Genomic DNA, 15,759 nt, shown 5'->3' with positions numbered 1-15,759 from the left:
CTCCCAAATATCACTTTCCAGATTCCACGAAAAGAGTGTTAGCCAACTGCTTCCTGAAGTCTAAGTTATAATTCTGTTAGATGAACTCACAGATCAGAAAGAAGATTCTCAGAAAGCTTCTTTCACGTTTTGAACGGATGAAATTTCCTTTATCATCGTAGGCCTCAATGCGATCCAAGGAAGCCCTTCTCAGGTTCCTCAAACACAGTGTTAACGGACTGCTCCACGAAACATAAGTGTAACTCTCTGAGATGAATTCACACATCACCAAGAACTTTCAAAGAAAGCTTCTTTCAAGATTTCGCCTGTGGATATTTCCTGTGTCATCATAAGATTTATTGCACTATGAAGTATCTATTTGCAGATTACCAGCAAACTGTGTTAACAGAGTGATCATTGAAGAGAAACGTGTAACCCTGTGAGGTGCATTCACACATGGCAGTGCAGTTTCTCAGAAAGCTTCTCTTTAGTTATTATATGAGGATATTTCCGTTTTCACCGTAGCCCTCAATGAGCTCCCAAATATACCTCTGCAGTATCCACGACAACATAGATAGCAAACTGTTCCATGTAGGGAAGGGTGGATCTCTGTGTGATGAAGTCACACATCAGAAAGCAATCTCTCAGAAAGCTTCTCTCTAGTTATTATGTGAGGATATTTCCTTTTTCACCATGGGCCCCTATGGGCTCCCATATATCACTTTCCAGATTCCACGAAAAGAATGTTAGCAAACTGCTTCCTGAAGTCTAAGTTATAAGTCTGTGAGATGAACTGACAGATCAGAAAAAAGTTTCTCAGAAAGCTTCTTTCATGTTTTCAACGGATGAAATGTCCTTTATCAGCGTAGGCCTCAATGTGATCCAAAGAAGCCCTTCTCAGATTCCTCAAAGACAGTGTTAATGGACTGCTCCACGAAACATAAGTGTAACTCTGTGAGATGAATTCACACACCACCAAGAAGTTTCCAAGAAAGCTTCTTTCTAGTTTTCACATGTGGATATTTCCTGTGTCACCATAAGGTTCATTGCACTATGAAGTATCTAATTGCAGATTTGCAGAAAACTGTGTTAACAAACTGATCTCTGAAGAGAAAAGTGTAACTCTGTGAGGTGCATTCACTCTTGGCAATGCAGTTTCTCAGAAGGCTTCTTTCCAGTTCTGATCTGAGGATATTTCCTTTCTCACCATAGCCCTCAAAGAGCTCCCAAATATACCTCTGCAGAATCCACGACAAGAGTGTTAGCCAACTGTTCCGAGAAGGGAAGGGTGGAACTCTGTGTGATGAAGTCACACATCAGAAAGCAATCTCTCGAAAGTTTCTCTCTAGTTATTATGTGAGGATATTTCCTTTTTCACCATGGGCCCTTAAGGGCTCCCAAATATCACTTTCCAGTATCCCCGAAAAGAGTGTACACAATGCGCTTCCTGAATTCTAAGTCATAAGTCTGTGAGATGAACTCAGAGATCAGAAAGAAGTTTCTCAGAAAACTTATTTCACGTTTTGAACGGATGAAATTTCCTTCATCAGTGTAGGCCTCAATGCGATCCCAAGAAGCCCTTCTCAGTTTCCTCAAAGAAAGTGTTAATGGACTGATCCATGAAACATAAGTGTAACTCTGTGAGATGAATTCACACACCACCAAAAAGTTTCCACGCATGCTACATTGTAGCATTCTTCTGAGGGTATTGCCTTTGACACTGTAAGCTTCATTGCGCTAAGAAATGTCCCAAGGCAGATTTCCAGAAAACTACGTTAGGAACCTGATCACTGAAGAGAAACGTGTAACTCTGTGAGTTGCATTCACACATGGCAATGCAGTCTCTCAGAAAGCTTCTCTTTAGGTATTATGTGAGGATATTTCCTTTTTCACCATAGCCCTCAATGAGCTCACAAATATAACTTTGCAGAATCCACGACAACAGTGTTAGCAAACTGTTCCGAGAAGGGAATGGTGGAACTCTGTGTGATGAAGTCAGACAATCGAAAGCAATCTCTCAGAAAGTTTCTCTCTAGTTATAATGTGAGGATATTTCCTTTTTCACCATGGGCCCCTATGGGCTCCCAAATATCACTTTGAAGAATCCATGAAAAGAGTGTTTGCAAAATGCTTCCTGAAGTCTAAGTTATAATTCTGTGAGATGAACTCACAGATCAGAAAGAAGTTTCTCAGAAAGCTTCTTTCACGTTTTGTACTGATGAAATTTCCTTTTTCAGCGTAGGCCTCATGCGATCCAAAGAAGCCTTTCTCAGGTTCCTCAAAGAGAGTGCTAATGGACTGCTTCTCGAAACATAAGTGTAACTTTGTGAGATGAATTCACACATCACCAAGAAGTTTCTAAGACAACTTCTTTCTAGTTTTCACCAGTGTATATTTCTTTTGTGACCGTAAGGTTCTTTGCGCTATGAAGTATCTAATTGCAGATTTCCAGAAAACTGTGTTAACAAACAGATCACTGAAGAGAAACGTGTAACTCTGAGAGTTCCATTCACACATAGCAATGCAGTTTCTCAAAACGCTTCTATTTAGTTATTATGTGAGGAGATTTCCTTTTTCACCTTAGCCCTCAATGAGCTCCCAAATATTCCTTTGCAGAATCCACGACAACAGTGTTAGGAAACTGTTCCAAGAAGAGAAGGGTGGAACTGTGTGTGATGAAGTCACACATCAGAAAGCAATCTCTCAGAAGTCTCCTCTCTAGTTATAATGTGAGGATATTTCCTTTTTCACCATGGGCCCTATGGGCTCCCATATATCACTTTCCAGATTCCACGACAAGAGTGTCAGCAACCTGCTTCCTGAAGGCTAAGTTATAAGTCTGTGAGATGAACTCACAGATCAGAAAGAAGATTCTCAGAAAGCTTCTTTCCCCTTTTGAACGGATGAAATTTCCTTTATCAGCGTAGGCCCCAATACGATCCAAGGAAGCCCTTCTCAGGTTCCTCACAGACAGTGTTAATGGACTGCTCCACGAAACATAAGTGCACCTCTGTGAGATGAATTCACACATCACCAAGAAGTTTCTAAGAAAGCTTCTTTGTAGTTTTAATCTGTGGATATTTCCTTTGTCACCAAAAGCTTCATTGTGCTAAGAGGTATCCCATTGCAGATTTCCCGAAAACTTAGTTAGCAAACGGATCACTAAAGAGAAACGTGTAACTCTGTGAGTTGCATTCACTCATGGCAATGCAGTTTCTCAGAAGGCTTCTTTCCAGTTCTGATCTGAGGATATTTCCTTTTTCACCATAGCCCTCAATGAGCTCCCAAATATACCTCTGCAGAATTCACGACAAGAGTGTTTGCCAACTGCTCCGAGATGGGAAGGGTGGAACTCTGTGTGATGAAGTCACACATCAGAAAGCAATCTCTCAGAAAGCTTCTCTCTAGTTATTATGTGAGGATATTTCCTTTTTCACCTAGGGCCCCTATGGGCTCCCACATATCAATTTCCAGTTTCCACGAAAAGAGTGTTAGCAAACTGCTTCTTGATGTCTAAAGTTTAAGTCTGTGAGATCAACTCACAGATCAGAAAGAAGTTTCCCAGAAAGCTTCTTTCACGTTTTGAACGGATGAAATTTCCATTATCAGCGTAGGCCTCAATGCGATCCAAAGATGCCCTTCTCAGTTTCCTCAAAGAAAGTGTTAATGGACTGATCCACGAAACATAAGTGTAACTCTGTGAGATGAATTCACACATCACCAAGAAATTTGTAAGAAAGCTTCTTTCTAGTTTTCATCTGAGGCTATTACCTTTGACACCATAAGCTTCATTGCGCTAAGAGGTATCCCATTGCAGATTTCCAGAAAAGTTAGTTAGCAAACTGATCACTGAAGAGAAACGTGTAACTCTATTAGTTGCATTTACTCATGGCAATGCAGTTTCTCAGAAGGCTTCTTTCCAGTTTTGATCGGAGGATATTTCCGTTTTCACCATAGCCCTCAATGAGCGCCCAAATATTCCTTTGCAGAATCCATGACAACAGTGTTAGCAAACTGTTCCAAGAAGGGAAGGGTGGAACTCTGTGTGATGAAGTCACACATCAGAAAGCAATCTCTCAGAAAGCTTCTCTCTTGTTATTATGTAAGGATATTTCCTTTTTCACCATTTGCCCCAATGGGTTTCCATATATCACTTTCCAGATTCCACGAAAAGAGTGTCAGCAAACATCTTCCTGAAGTCTAAGTTAAAAGTCTGTGAGATGAACTCACACATCAGGAAGAAGATTCTCAGAAAGCTTCTTTCACGTTCTGAATGGATGAAATTTCCTTTATCAGCGTAGGCCTCAATGCGATACAAGGAAGCCCTTCTCAGCTTCTTCAAAGACAGTGTTAATGGACTGCTCCAAGAAACATAAGTGTAACTTTGTGAGATGAATTCACACATCAACAAGAAGTTTCTAAGAAAGCTTCTTTCTAGTTTTCATCTATGGATATTTCCTTTGTCACCGTAAGTTTCATTGTGCTACGAAGTATCTAATTACAGATTTCCAGAAAACTGTGTTAACAAACTGATCACTGAAGAGAAACGTGTAAGTTTGTGATTTGCATTCACACTTGGAAACACAGTTTCTCAGAAAGCTTCTCTTTAGTTATAATGTGAGGATATTTCCTTTTTCACAATAGCCCTCAATGAGCTTCCAAATTTACCTCCGCAGAATCCAGGATAACAGTGTTAGCAAACTGTTCCAAGAAGGGAAGGGTGGAACTCTGTGTGATGAAGTCACACATCAGAAAGCAATCTCTCAGAAAGTTTCTCTCTAGTTGTTATGTGAGGATATTTCCTTTTTCACCCTGGATGCCTATGGGTTCCGAAATATCACTTTCCATATTCCACGAAAAGACTGTTCGCAAACTGCTTCCTGAAGTCTAATTTTTATGTCTGTGAGGTGAACTCACACATCAGGAAGAAGATTCTCAGAAAGCTTCTTTCACGTTCTGAATGGATGAAATTTCCTTTATCAGCGTAGGCCTCAATGCGATACAAGGAAGCCCTTCTCAGCTTCTTCAAAGACAGTGTTAATGGACTGCTCCAAGAAACATAAGTGTAACTTTGTGAGATGAATTCACACATCAACAAGAAGTTTCTAAGAAAGCTTCTTTCTAGTTTTCATCTATGGATATTTCCTTTGTCACCGTAAGTTTCATTGTGCTACGAAGTATCTAATTACAGATTTCCAGAAAACTGTGTTAACAAACTGATCACTGAAGAGAAACGTGTAAGTTTGTGAGTTGCATTCACACTTGGAAACACAGTTTCTCAGAAAGCTTCTCTTTAGTTATAATGTGAGGATATTTCCTTTTTCACAATAGCCTCAATGAGCTTCCAAATTTACCTCCGCAGAATCCAGGACAACAGTGTTAGCAAACTGTTCCAAGAAGGGAAGGGTGGAACTCTGTGTGATGAAGTCACACATCAGAAAGCAATCTCTCAGAAAGTTTCTCTCTAGTTGTTATGTGAGGATATTTCCTTTTTCACCCTGGATGCCTATGGGTTCCGAAATATCACTTTCCATATTCCACGAAAAGACTGTTCGCAAACTGCTTCCTGAAGTCTAATTTTTATGTCTGTGAGGTGAACTCACACATCAGGAAGAAGATTCTCAGAAAGCTTCTTTCACGTTCTGAATGGATGAAATTTCCTTTATCAGCGTAGGCCTCAATGCGATACAAGGAAGCCCTTCTCAGCTTCTTCAAAGACAGTGTTAATGGACTGCTCCAAGAAACATAAGTGTAACTTTGTGAGATGAATTCACACATCAACAAGAAGTTTCTAAGAAAGCTTCTTTCTAGTTTTCATCTATGGATATTTCCTTTGTCACCGTAAGTTTCATTGTGCTACGAAGTATCTAATTACAGATTTCCAGAAAACTGTGTTAACAAACTGATCACTGAAGAGAAACGTGTAAGTTTGTGAGTTGCATTCACACTTGGAAACACAGTTTCTCAGAAAGCTTCTCTTTAGTTATAATGTGAGGATATTTCCTTTTTCACAATAGCCCTCAATGAGCTTCCAAATTTACCTCCGCAGAATCCAGGACAACAGTGTTAGCAAACTGTTCCAAGAAGGGAAGGGTGGAACTCTGTGTGATGAAGTCACACATCAGAAAGCAATCTCTCAGAAAGTTTCTCTCTAGTTGTTATGTGAGGATATTTCCTTTTTCACCCTGGATGCCTATGGGTTCCAAAATATCACTTTCCATATTCCACGAAAAGAGTGTTCGCAAACTGCTTCCTGAAGTCTAACTTATAAGTTTGTGAGATGAACTCACAGAGCAAAAAGAAGTTTCTCAGAAAGCTTCTTTCACGTTTTGAATGGATGAAATTTCCTTTATCAGCGTCAGCCTCAATGCGATCCAGGAAAGCCCTTCTCAGGTTCCTCAAAGACAGTGTTAATGGACTGCTCCAAGAAACATAAGTGTAACTTTGTGAGATGAATTCACACATCAACAAGAAATTTCTAAGAAAGTTTCTTTCTAGTTTTCATCTGAGGATATTTCCTTTGTCACCGTAAGCTTCATTGCGATATGAGGTATCCCATTGCAGATTTCCAGAAAACTTAATTAGCAAACTGATCACTGAAGAGAAACGTTTAACTCTTTGAGTTGCATTCACTCATGGCAGTCCAGTTTCTCAGAAGGCTTCTTTGCAGTTTTAATCTGAGGATAATTCCTTTTTCAACATAGCCCTCAAAGAGCTCCCAAATATACCTCTGCAGAATCCACGACAACAGTGTTAGAAATCTGTTCCAAGAAGGGAAGGGTGGAACTCTGTGTGATAAAGTCACACATCAGGAAGCAATCTCTCAGAAAGCTTCTCTCTAGTTATTATGTGAGGAGATTTCCTTTTTCACCATGGGCCCCTATGGGCTCCAAATATCACGTTCCAGATTCCACGAAAAGTTTGTTAGCAAACTGCTTCCTGAAGTCTAAGTTATAAGTCTGTGAGATGAACTCACAGATCAGAAAGAAATTTCTCAGAAAGCTTCTTTCACGTTTTGAAAGGATGAAAATTCCTTTATCAGCGTAGACCTCAATGCGATCCAAAGAAGCCCTTCTCGGGTTCCTCAAAGACAGGGTTAATGAAACACTCCATGAAACATAAGTGCAACTTTGTGAGATGAATTCACACATCACCAAGAAGTTTCCACGAAAGCTTCTTTCTAATTTTCATCTGAGGATATTTCCTTTGTCACCGTAAGTTTCATTGCGCTAAGAGGTATCCCATTGCAGAGTTCTAGAAAACGTAGTTAGCAAACTGATCAGTGAAGAGAAACGTGTAACTCTGTGAGTTGCATTCACTCATTGCAATGCAGTTTCTCAGAAGGCTTCTTTCGAGTTTCTATCTGAGGATATTTCCTTTTTCACCAGAGGCCTTAATGAGCTCCCAAATATAACTTTGCAGAATCCACGACAACAGTGTTAGGAAGCTGTTCCAACAAGGGAAGGGTGGAACTCTGTGTGATGAAGTCACACATTAGAAAGCAACGTTTCGGAAAGTTACTGACTAGTTTTTATGTAAGATTATTTCCTTATTCACCATGGGCCTCTATGGGCTCGCAAATATCACCTTCCAGATTCCACGAAAAGTTTGATCGGAAACTGCTTCCTGAAGTCTAAGTTATAAGTCTGTGAGATGTACTCACAGATCAGAAAGAAGATTCTCAGAAAGCTTCTTTCACATTTTGAATGGATGAAATTTCATTTATCAGCCCAGGCCTCAATGCGATCCAAGGAAGCCCTTCTCAGGTTCCTCAAAGACAGTGTTAATGGAATGCTCCACGAAACATAAGTGTAACTCTGGGAGATGAATTCACACATCAACAAGAAGTTTCTAAGAAAGCTTCATTCAAGTTTTCAACTGTGGATATTTCCTTTGACACCGTAAGCTTCATTGCACTAAGAAATATCCCAAAGCAGATTTCCAGAAAACTATGTTAACAAACTGATCAGTGAATAGAAACGTGTAGCTCTGTGAGTTGCATTCACACATGGCAATGCAGTTTCTCAGAAATCTTCTCTTTAGTTATTATGTGAGGATATTTCCTTTTTCACCATAGCCCTCAATGAGCTCCCAAATATAACTCTGCAGAATCCACGACAACAGTGTTAGCAAACTGGTCCAAGAAGGGAAGAGTGGAACTCTGTGTGATGAAGTCACACATCAGAAAACAATCTCTCAGAAAGCGTCTCTCTAGTCATTATGTGAGGATATTTCCTTTTTCACCATGGGCCCCTATGGGCTCCCAAATATCACTTTCCAGACTCCATGAAAAGAGTGTTCGCAAACTGCTTCCTGAAGTCTAAGCTATAAGTCTGTGAGATGAACTCACATATCAGAAAGAAGTTTCTTAGAAAGCTTCTTTCACGTTTTGAACGGATGAAATTTCCTTAATCAGAGTAGGCCCCAATGCTATCCAAAGAAGCCCTTCTCAATTTCCTCAAAGACAGTGTTAATGGACTGCTCCACGAAACATCAGTGTAACTCTGTGAGATGAATTCACACATCAACAAGAAGTTTCTAAGAAAGCTTGTTTCTAGTTTTCATCTGAAGATATTTCCTTTGTTACCGTAAGCTTCATTGCGCTACGTTATCCCATTGCAGATTTCCAGCAAACTTAGTTAGCAAACTGATCACTGAAGAGAAACGTGTAACACTGTGAGTTGCATTCACACATGGCTACGCTGTTTCTCAGAAAGCTTCTCTTTAGTTATTATGTGAGGATATTTCCTTTTTCACCATACACATCAATGAGCTCCCCAATATACCTCTGCAGAATCCACGACAACAGTGTTAGCAAACTGTTCCAAAAAGGGAAGGGTGGAACTCTGTGTGATGAAGTCACACATCAGAAAGCAATCTCTCAGAAAGCTTCTCTCTAGTTATTATCTGAGGATATTTCCTTTTTCACCATGGGCCCCTAGGGGCTCCACATATCACTTTCCAGAATCCACGGAAAGAGTGTTAGCAAACTACTTCCTAAAGTTTAAGTTAGAAGTCTCTGAGATGAACTCACAGATCAGACAGAAGTTTTGCAGAAAGTTTCTTTCACGTATTGAACGGATGAAATTTCCTTTATCAGCGTAGGCCTCAATGCGATCCAAGGAATACCTTCTCATATTCCTCAAAGACAGTGTTAATGGACTTCTCCACGAAACATAAGTGTAACTCTGGAAGATGAATTCACACATCCCCAAGAAGTTTCTAAGAACGTTTCTTTCCAGTTTTCATCTGTGGATATTTCCTTTGTCACCATAAGGGTCATTGCGCTATGAAGTATCAAATTGCAGATTTCCAGAAAACTGTTTTAACAAACTGATCACTGAAGAGAAAAGTGTAACTCTGTGAGTTGCATTCACACATGGCAATGCAGTTTCTCAGAAAGCTTCTCTTTAGTTATTATGTTTGGATGTTTCCTTTTTCACCATAGCCCTCAATGAGCTCCCAAATATACCTTTGCAGAATCCACGACAACAGTGTTAGCAAACTGTTCCAAGAAGGGAAGGGTGGAACTCTGTGTGATGAAGTCACACTTCAGAAAGCAATCTCTCAGAAAGCTTCTCTCTTTTTATTATGTGAGGATATTTCCTTTTTCACCATGGGCCCCTATGGGCTCCCAAATATCACTTTCCAGATTCCAAGAAAAGAGTGTTAGCAAACTGCTTCCTGAAGTCTAAGTTATAAGTCTGTGAGATGAACTCACAGATCAGAAAGAAGTTTCTCAGAAAACTTCTTTCACGTTTTGAACGGATGAAATTTCCTTCATCAGCGTAGGCCTCAATGCGATCCAAGGAAGCCCTTCTCAGGTTAGTCAAAACAGTGTTAATGGACTGCTCCACGAAACATAAGTGTAACTTTGTGAGATGAATTCAGACATCACGAAGAAGTTTCTAAGAAAGCTTCTTTCTAATTTTCATCTGTGGATATTTCCTTTATCACCGTAATGTTCATTGCACTATGAAGTATCTATTTGCAGATTACCAGAAAGCTGTGTTAACAGACTGATCACTGAGGAGAAACGTGTAACTCTGTGAGGTGCATTCACACATGGCAATGCAGTTTCTCACAAAGCTTCTCTTTAGTTATTCTGTGAGGATATTTCCTTTTTCACCATAGCCCTCAATGAGCTCCCAAATATACCTTTGCAGAATCCACGACAACAAGGTTAGCAAACTGTTCCAAGAAGGGAAGGGTGGAACTCTGTGTGATGAAGTCACACTTCAGAAAGCAATCTCTCAGAAAGCTTCTCTCTAGTTTTTATGTGAGGATATTTCCTTTTTCACCATGGGCCCCTATGGGCTCCCAAATATCACTTTCCTGATTCCAAGAAAAGAGTTTTAGCCACCTGCTTCCTGAAGTCTAAGTTATAAGTCTGTGAGATGAACTCACAGATCAGAAAGAAGTTTCTCCGAAAGCTTCTTTCACGTTTGGAACGGTTGAAATTTCCTTCATCAGCGTAGGCCTCAATGCGATACAAGGAAGCCCTTCTCAGGTTCATCAAAGACAGTGTTAAGGGACTGCTCCACGAAACATAAGTGTAACTCTGTGAGATGAATTCACACATCACCAAGAAGTTTCTAAGAAAGCTTCTTTCTTGTTTTCTTTTTTTTTTTCATTATACTTTAAGTTCTAGGGTACATGTGCATAACGTGCAGGTTTGTTACATATGTATACTTATGCCATGTTGGTGTGCTGCACCCATCAACTCGTCAGCACCCATCAATTCATCATTTATATCATGTATAACTCCCCAATGCAATCCCTCCCTCCTCCCCCCTCCCCCTTCCCCATGATAGGCCCCAGTGTGTGATGTTCCCCTTCCCGAGTCCAAGTGATCTCATTGTTCAGTTCCCACCTATGAGTGAGAACATGCGGTGTTTGGTTTTCTGTTCTTGTGATAGTTTGCTAAGAATGATGGTTTCCAGCTGCATCCATGTCCCTACAAAGGAAGCAAACTCATCCTTTTTTATGGCTGCATAGTATTCCATGGTGTATATGTGCCACATTTTCTTAATCCATTCTGTCACAGATGGACATTTGGGTTGATTCCAAGTCTTTGCTATTGTGAATAGTGCTGCAATAAACATACGTGTACATGTGTCTTTGTAGTAGAACAATTTATAATCCTTTGGGTATATACCCAGTAGTGGGATGGCTGGGTCATATGGTACATCTAGTTCTAGATCCTTGAGGAATTGCCATACTGTTTTCCATAATGGTTGAACTAGTTTACAATCCCACCAACAGTGTAAAAGTGTTCCTATTTCTCCACATCCTCTCCAACACCTGTTGTTTCCTGACTTCTTAATGATTGCCATTCTAACTGGTGTGAGATGGTATCTCATTGTGCTTTTGATTTGCATTTCTCTGATGGCGAGTGACGATGAGCATTTTTTCATGTGTCTGTTGGCTGTATGAATATATTCTTTTGAGAAATGTCTGTTCATATCCTTTCCCCACTTTTGATGGGGTTGTTTGTTTTTTTCTCGTATATTTGTTTGAGTTCTTTGTCGATTCTGGATATTAGCCCATTGTCAGATGAGTAGGTTGCAAAAATTTTCTCCCATTCTGTAGGTTGCCTGTTCACTCTGATGGTAGTTTCTTTTGCTGTGCAAAAGCTCTTTAGTTTAATTAGATCCCATTTGTCAATTTTTGCTTTTGCTGCCGTTGCTTTTGGTGTTTTAGACATGAAGTCCTTGCCCATGCCTATGTCCTGAATGGTACTACCTAGATTTTCTCCTAGGGTTTTTATGGTATTAGGTCTAACATTTAAGTCTCTAATCCATCTTGAATTAATCTTCGTATAAGGGGTAAGGAAAGAATCCATTTTCAGCTTTCTACTTATGGCTATCCAATTTTCCCAGCACCATTTATTAAATAGGGAATCCTTTCCCCATTTCTTGTTTCTCTCAGGTTTGTCAAAGATCAGATGGCTGTAGATGTGCGGTATTATTTCTGAGGACTCTGTTCTGTTCCATTGGTCTATATCTCTGTTTTGGTACCAGTACCATGCTGTTTTGGTTACTGTAGCCTTGTAGTATAGTTTGAAGTCAGGTAGCGTGACGCCTCCAGCTTTGTCCTTTTGACTTAGGATTGTCTTGGCAATGCGGGCTCTTTTTTGGTTCCATATGAACTTTAAAGCAGTTTTTTCCAATTCTGTGAAGAAACTCATTGGTAGCTTGATGGGGATGGCATTGAATCTATAAATAACCTTGGGGAGTATGGCCATTTTCACGATATTGATTCTTCCTATCCATGAGCATGGTATGTTCTTCCATTTGTTTGTGTCCTCTTTGATTTCACTGAGCAGTGGTTTGTAGTTCTCCTTGAAGAGGTCCTTGACATCCCTTGTAAGCTGGATTCCTAGGTATTTTATTCTCTTTGAAGCAATTGTGAATGGAAGTTCATTCCTGATTTGGCTCTCTGCTTGTCTGTTACTGGTGTATAAGAATGCTTGTGATTTTTGCACATTAATTTTGTATCCTGAGACTTTGCTGAAGTTGCATATCAGCTTAAGGAGATTTTGGGCTGAGACGATGGGGTTTTCTAAATATACAATCATGTCATCTGCAAACAGGGACAATTTGACTTCTTCTTTTCCTAACTGGATACCCTTGATTTCTTTCTCTTGCCTGATTGCCCTAGCCAGAACTTCCAACACTATGTTGAATAGGAGTGGTGAGAGAGGGCATCCCTGTCTTGTGCCAGTTTTCAAAGGGAATTTTTCCAGTTGTTGCCCATTCAGTATGATATTAGCTGTGGGTTTGTCATAAATAGCTCTTATTATTTTGAGGTACGTTCCATCAATACCGAATTTATTGAGCGTTTTTAGCATGAAGGGTTGTTGAGTTTTGTCAAAAGCCTTTTCTGCATCTATTGAGACAATCATGTGGTTCTTGTCTTTGGTTCTGTTTATATGCTGGATTACGTTTATTGATTTGCGAATGTTGAACCAGCCTTGCATCCCAGGGATGAAGCCCACTTGATCATAGTGGATAAGCTTTTTGATGTGCTGCTGAATCCGGTTTGCCAGTATTTTATTGAGAATTTTTGCATCAATGTTCATCAGGGATATTGGTCTAAAATTCTCTTTTTTTGTTGTGTCTCTGCCAGGCTTTGGTATCAGGATGATGTTGGCCTCATAAAATGAGTTAGGGAGGATTCCCTCTTTTTCTATTGATTGGAATAGTTTCAGAAGGAATGGTACCAGCTCCTCCTTGTACCTCTGGTAGAATTCAGCTGTGATCCATCTGGTCCTGGGTTTTTTTGGTGGATAGGCTATTAATTGTTGCCTCAATTTCAGAGCCTGCTATTGCTCTATTCAGGGATTCAACTTCTTCCTGGTTTAGCCTTGGGAGAGTGTAAGTGTCCAGGAAATTATCCATTTCTTCTAGATTTTCTAGTTGATTTGCGTAGAGGCGTTTATAGTATTCTCTGATGGTAGTTTGTATTTCTGTGGGGTCAGTGGTGATATCCCCTTTATCATTTTTTATTGCATCTATTTGATTCCTCTCTCTTTTCTTCTTTATTAGCCTTGCTAGCGGTCTGTCAATTTTGTTGATCTTTTCAAAAAACCAACTCCTGGATTCATTGATTTTTTGAAGGGTTTTTTGTGTCTCTATCTCCTTCAGTTCGGCTCTGATCTTAGTTAGTTCTTGCCTTCTGCTAGCTTTTGAATGTGTTTGCTCTTGCCTCTCTAGTTCTTTTAATTGTGATGTTAGAGTGTCAATTTTAGATCTTTCCTGCTTTCTCTTGTGGGCATTTAGTGCTATAAATTTCCCTCTACACACTGCTTTAAATGTGTCCCACAGATTCTGGTATGTTGTATCTTTGTTCTCATTGGTTTCAAAGAACATCTTTATTTCCGCTTTCATTTTGTTATGTACCCAGTAGTCATTCAGGAGCAGGTTGTTCAGTTTCCATGTAGTTGAGCGGTTTTGATTGAGTTTCTTAGTCCTGAGTTCTAGTTTGATTGCACTGTGGTCTGAGAGACAGTTTGTTATAATTTCTGTTCTTGTACATTTGCTGAGGAGTGCTTTACTTCCAATTATGTGGTCAATTTTGGAATAAGTGCGATGTGGTGCTGAGAAGAATGTATATTCTGTTGATTTGGGGTGGAGAGTTCTATAGATGTCTATTAGGTCCGCTTGGTGCAGAGATGAGTTCAATTCCTGGATATCCTTGTTAACTTTCTGTCTCGTTGATCTGTCTAATGTTGACAGCGGAGTGTTGAAGTCTCCCATTATTATTGTAAGGGAGTCTAAGTCTCTTTGTAAGTCTCTCAGGACTTGCTTTATCAATCTGGGTGCTCCTGTATTGGGTGCATATATATTTAGGAGAGATAGCTCTTCCTGTTGAATTGATCCCTTTACCATTATGTAATGGCCTTCTTTGTCTCTTTTGATCTTTGATGGTTTAAAGTCTGTTTTATTAGAAACAAGGATTGCAACCCCTGCTTTTTTTTTGTTCTCCATTTGCTTGGTAGATCTTCCTCCATCCCTTTATTTTGAGCCTCTGTATGTCTCTGCATGTGAGATGGGTCTCCTGAATACAGCAGACTGATGGGTCTTGACTCTTGATCCAGTTTGCCAGTCTGTGTCTTTTAATTGGAGCATTTAGTCCATTAACATTTAAGGTTAATATTGTTATGTGTGAACTTGATCCTGCCATTATGATATTAACTGGTTATTTTGCTCGTTAGTTGATGCAGTTTCTTCCTAGCCTCGATGGTCTTTACATTTTGGCATGTTTTTGCGATGGCTGGTACCGGTTGTTCCTTTCCATGTTTAGGGCTTCCTTCAGGGTCTCTTGTAAGGCAGGCCTGGTGGTGACAAAATCTCTAAGCATTTGCTTATCTGTAAAGGATTTTATTTCTCCTTCACTGATGAAACTTAGTTTGGCTGGATATGAAATTCTGGGTTTAAAATTCTTTTCTTTAAGAACGTTGAATATTGGCCCCCACTCTCTTCTGGCTTGTAGAGTTTCTGCCGAGAGATCTGCTGTTAGTCTGATGGGCTTCCCTTTGTGGGTAACCCGACCTTTCTCTCTGGCTGCCCTTAAGTTTTTTTCCTTCATTTCAACTTTGGTGAATCTGGCAATTATGTGACTTGCAATTGCTCTTCTGGAGGAGTATCTTTGTGGCGTTCTCTGTATTTCCTGAATTTGAATGTTGGCCTGCCCTACTAGGTTGGGGAAGTTCTCCTGGATGATTTCCTGAAGAGTGTTTTCCAACTTGGTTCCATTTTCCCCCTCACTTTCAGGCACCCCAATCAGACGTAGATTTGGTCTTTTTACGTAATCCCATACTTCTTGCAGGCTTTGCTCATTTCTTTTTCTTCTTTTTTCTTTTGGTTTCTCTTCTCGCTTCATTTCATTCATTTGATCTTCAATCGCTGATACTCTTTCTTCCAGTTGATCGAGTCGGTTACTGAAGCTTGTGCATTTGTCACGTATTTCTCGTGTCATGGTTTTCATCTCTGTCATTTCGTTTATAACCTTCTCTGCATTAATTAGTCTAGCTGTCAATTCTTCCACTCTTTTTTCAAGATGTTTAGTTTCTTTGTGCTGGGTACGTAATTCCTCCTTTAGCTCTGATAAGTTTGATGGACTGAAGCCTTCTTCTCTCCTCTCGTCCAAGTCATTCTCTGACCAGCTTTGATCCGTTGCTGGCGATGGGCTGCGCTCCTTTGCAGGGGGAGATGTGCTCTTATTTTTTGAATTTCCAGCTTTTCTGCCCTGCTTCTTCCCCATCTTTGTGGTTTT

Source organism: Rhinopithecus roxellana, chromosome 12 (genome assembly GCF_007565055.1).
Source record: "Rhinopithecus roxellana isolate Shanxi Qingling chromosome 12, ASM756505v1, whole genome shotgun sequence".
Taxonomy (NCBI): domain Eukaryota; kingdom Metazoa; phylum Chordata; class Mammalia; order Primates; family Cercopithecidae; genus Rhinopithecus; species Rhinopithecus roxellana.
Note: the sequence above shows the minus strand (reverse complement) of the source record.